Below are 4,686 nucleotides of genomic sequence, written 5' to 3'. Positions count from 1 at the left end.
CCCTCGGTGGGTGCCGTAGGTTGGACGTTACCGTGGCGGATGCCGGACTGAAGATGAAGAAAAGCAAGAAGCAAATATAGGTACGACAAATGACCCACTTTCGTCACCCAGGCAAGATGGTTAAAGATAGTGAGCTGGGCCCTCAGGGAGTGAGGAAGATGGATGGAGCCGCCCAAGAGAGGACTCGGCAACTGAAGACGGGCACTCGGTGGAGGTCGGAGAGAAGACGACTAGGAACAAGTACCAATGGCAATTACGACAAATGCAGAATGCGACACCTGTGATCCAAGGGATCTCTGATAATGCAGCCCATCTTTGTCACAGGACACATACAAATCAAATGGAAAAAATGAGGAAGGAACATACATGGGAGGACCAGGAGCATCAAATCCTACAGATTGTCTATGGGAAAACCAAGGCATCGCAACTCACCAGAGATAGCTGGAGCTAACGTTGGTTGAGAACCAAGCTGGACTCCTCTTTGCAGTGTCATTGGATTGACCAGAAGGGCAAAGCCAGAAGAAAAATGTCAAATAGCCTGACCAGCTCTGGGAGGACTCTGCTAACAAGGCAGAATCTCCAGGAATTATGCTTCTTTGACTGAAGATGGAGCCATCACCAATTTAACACGGAAGAAAATAAATTATCAGTGATGACAAGGAGGAAAAGACCCACCCAGGACCAAACAGATGATCGTGAGCTTCATAACTGACGCTGCTTGTTGGTGGGAAACACAGGCAAGGACGTTGAAGAGAGCAAATTGTGTCATCCAAGAGAGGATTCGGCAGCTAAAGACGGGCCTGCGGTGGGTGCCGGAGGTTGGACCTTACCGCGGTGGGTGCCGGACAGAAGAGGAGCACGAAGCAAAGATAGTTACGACAATTGACCCACTTTCATCACCCAAGCAAGACGGTTAAAGAGAGTGAGCTGGGCGTCAGGGAGCGAGGAAGACGGATGGAGCCGTCCAAGAGAGGAGTCGGCAGCTGAAGACGGGCTCTCGGTGGGTGCCGGAGGTCGGAGAGAAGACGACTAGGAGCAAGTGCCAATGGTAATTAGGACAAATGCAGAAAGCTACACCTGAAAGCCAAGGGATCTCTGGTAATGAAGCTGACCTTTGTTACAGGACAGAACCAACACCCAAGTCAACACTGGTCAAAATGAGGATGGAACATACAGGGGAGGAACAGAAGCATCAGAACCCTACCATGGATTGTCACTGGGAAAACCAAGGCATCACGACTGACCAGAATTAGCTGGAGCTAACGTTGATGGAGAACCTAGCTGTCCTCCTCTTTGCAATGCCATTGGATTCACCATCAGGGCAAAGCCTGAAGAAAAATGGCAAATAGCCTGACCAGCTCAGCTCCAAGGCAGAAGCTCCAGGAATGATGCACCTTTTTACCAATGAACGGAGCACTCGCCAATTCAACAGTCAAAAAGCACATGCTAAGCAAAAACAAACATAGAAATTAGTTGTTATATTGACATATATTGGATATATTATGATTTGCATGTTTAATTTTTATTATCTCAACAAAACATTTGATGCTGTAATAAAGGCTACTGGTGATTGTAAAATGACTGTTAAAGATTTCAGAAAATCTTTTAACATTAGAGACTTCATAATGCTTGCTCGCGATCCATGGGACACGGTTGGTGTGTGAATGGTGTTTGATAAAAACTGTGCCAGCATCCAGTGCCTGACCTGAGAGGTGTTAGGGTTGGTAATGGTCTATGTAAAACCAGAGGAAAAGGTTGAGTTTGGCTTGGAAAGTAGGTTGTGAAGAGGTGAGTTGGAAGACATGCAGAAGTTATTCGACTCATGAAAGAGAACTGTCGCCCCAAGATTTGCTTGACCTAAAAAGCGCGGGAACATAAAGCAGAGAAGGTCGAGGAGGTTGAAGTTCTTTGAAATCTAACAGCCAAATGGTTGACGGATGCATTTGGTTAATTGAGATTGCTTCGGCTATTTTGATGGACGATCCAAATAATGAGCATAATGCAAAAGTGAGTAGTAATGTGCTTTCGGTTCTGAAATGCGTTGCTGGTGCAATGTGGTTCAAGAAACTGATGGTTGGTGGAAAGATGTTCTTGAACCTGGAGAGAATGATTGTCAGGTTGCTGAGTATCTTTTAAGAGGCAACAGCGAAAGCTGCAATTTTCATTTTATTTTGTTTGGATGCCTTGTTTCTCTATTTGCTTAGTTACATACTCTGCAAGTGTAATTCAGACCAGTATTTGTTCTTCAGGCTGGGTAGAAAGAATCATAATTAATCTATCTAGCTGCAATACAAAGTGAGGAATAAGCCTTTCTTTCATTGAATTGTTAAAGGGAGTGAGGTGGGCCGTCGAAGGGTGAGAATGGCCGACATTGTTGTCCAATAGAGGACTTGGCGGCTGAGGACGGGCCCACGGTGGGTGTCAGAGAGAAGATAAAGAAGAGCCTGTGGCAATGGTAGGTACAACAAATGCTGAACGGGGCACCTGAAAGCCAAGGGATCTCTGGTCATGAAGCCTATCCTTGTCAGAGGACACACACCCTAATCAAGTCAACACTAGACAAAAGGAAGCGGAAATAACCGAGCAGAAAACACATGGTAAGAACAGCAGCATCAGAACCATACACAGATTGTCTCTTGGAAAACCAAGGCATCATAACTGACCAGAAGTAGCTGGATCTAGCGTAGATGGGGAACCAAGCTGGACTCTTCTTTGCAGTGTCATTGGATTCACCATCAGGGCAAAGCCAGAAGAAAGAAGTTAAGTAGCCTGACCAACTCTGAAAGGATTCTGCAAGCAAGGCAGAATCTCCAGGATTGATGCATCTACTTGCTTGAAGATGGAGCCATCACCAATTCAACATGGATGAAAGGAAACCACCAGTGATGACGAAGAGGAAAAGACACAGCCAGGGCTTAAGAGGAGAGCATGAGCATCATAACAGACACTGCTTGTTGTTGGGAAACACAAGTAAGGAGGTTAAAGAGAGCAAGGTGTGCAGTTCAGGAGAAGATTCAGCAGCTGAAGACGGGCCCGCGTTGGGTTCTGGAGGTTGGACGAAGACAGGCCCTCGGTGGGTGCTGGAGGACAGAGAGAAGACGAAGAGGAGCATCAGGACACCTGAAAGCCAAGGGATCTCTGTTAATGAAGCCTATCCTTTTCACAGGAGAGAACCCACACCCAAATCAACACTGGACAAAATGAAGGAACATACATGGGAGGAACAGGAGCATCAGAACCCGACAACGGATTGTCACTGGATAAACCAAGGCATCACAACTGACCAGAAGTAGCTGGAGCTAACAATGGTTGAGAACCAAGCTGGACTCCTCTTTGCAGTGTCATTGGATTCACCAGAAGGGCAAAGCCAGAGGCAAGATGTCAAATAGCCTGACCAGCTCTGGGAGGACTCTAGTAGCAAGGCAGAATCTCCTGGAAAGTGCATCTTTGACTGAAGATGGAGCCATCACCAATTCAACACTGAACAACAGAAACCACCAGTGATGACGAGGAGGAAAAGACCCAGCCAGGACCAAGCAGGAGATCATGAGCATCACAACTGACATTGTTTGTTGGTGGGAAACACACGAGGATGTTAAAGAGAGCAAGGTGTGCAGTCAAAGTGGATTCGACAGCTGAAGACGGCCCCATTGTCGGTGTCGGAGAGAAGATGAAGAAGAGGATCAAGAAGCAAAGATAGTTACGACAAATGACCCACTTTCGTCACCCAAGCAAGACGGTTAAAGAGAGTGAGCTGGGCCCTCGGAGCCAGGAAGACAGGTAGAGCCGTCCAAGAGAGGACTTGGCAGCTGAAGACGGGCCCATGGTGGGTTCCAGAGGTTGGATGAAGACGGGCCCTCGGTGGGTGCAGGAGGACGGAGAGAGGATGAAGATAAGCATCTGCCAATGGTAGTTATGACAAATGCAGAACAGGATCACTGAAAGCCAAGGGATCTCTGGAAAAGAAGCCTATCCTTGTCACAGGACAGAACCCACACCCAAATCAACACTGGACAAAATGAGGAAGGAACATACATGGGAGGAACAGGAGCATCAGAACCCGACAACGGATTGTCACTGTGTAAACCAAGGCATCACAACTGACCAGTAGTAGCTGGAGGTAACTATGATTGAGAACCAAGCTGGACTCCTCTTTGCAGTGTCATTGGATTCACCAGAAGGGCAAAGCCAGAGGAAAGATGGTAAATAGCCTGACCAGCTCTGGGAGGACTCTGCTAGCAAGGCAGAATATCCTGGAATGATGCATCTTTGACTGAAGTTGGAGCCATCACCAATTTAACATTGAACAACAGAAACCACCAGTGATGACGAGGAGGAAAAGACCCATCCAGGACCAAACAGGAAATCATGAGCTTCATAAATGATGCTGTTTGTTGGTGGGCAACACATGCAAGGACGTTGAAGAGAGTTGTGTTGTCCAAGAGAGGATTCAGCAGCTAAAGAAGGGCCCGCGGTGGTGCCGGATGTTGGACGTTACCGTGGTGGGTGCCGGACGGAAGATGAAGAGCAAGAAGCAAAGATAGTTACGACAAATGACCCACTTTTGTCACCCAAGCAAGATGGTTGGAGTGAGCTGGGCCCTCAGGTAGTGAGGAAGATGGATGGATCCGCCCAAGGGAGGCCCTCGGTGGGTGCTGGAGGTTGGAGAGAAGGCGACTAGGAGCA

The 4,686-nt window shown here is 47.6% G+C and overlaps 1 long non-coding RNA gene across 1 annotated transcript; it reads left to right on the top strand.

The window, feature by feature from the left end:
• The first annotated feature begins 973 nt into the window (after positions 1 to 973).
• LOC116973447 lies at positions 974 to 3,985 on the top strand. The gene is made up of 3 exons (XR_004412059.1): positions 974 to 1,013; positions 1,884 to 1,888; positions 3,668 to 3,985. It is a non-coding gene; the product is annotated as an uncharacterized LOC116973447 (long non-coding RNA).
• Positions 3,986 to 4,686: the final 701 nt, after the last annotated feature.

Source organism: Amblyraja radiata, chromosome 5 (assembly GCF_010909765.2).
Source record: "Amblyraja radiata isolate CabotCenter1 chromosome 5, sAmbRad1.1.pri, whole genome shotgun sequence".
In the NCBI taxonomy this organism is placed as follows: Eukaryota; Metazoa; Chordata; class Chondrichthyes; order Rajiformes; family Rajidae; genus Amblyraja; species Amblyraja radiata.
This window is presented reverse-complemented; position numbering and strand designations above follow the sequence as displayed.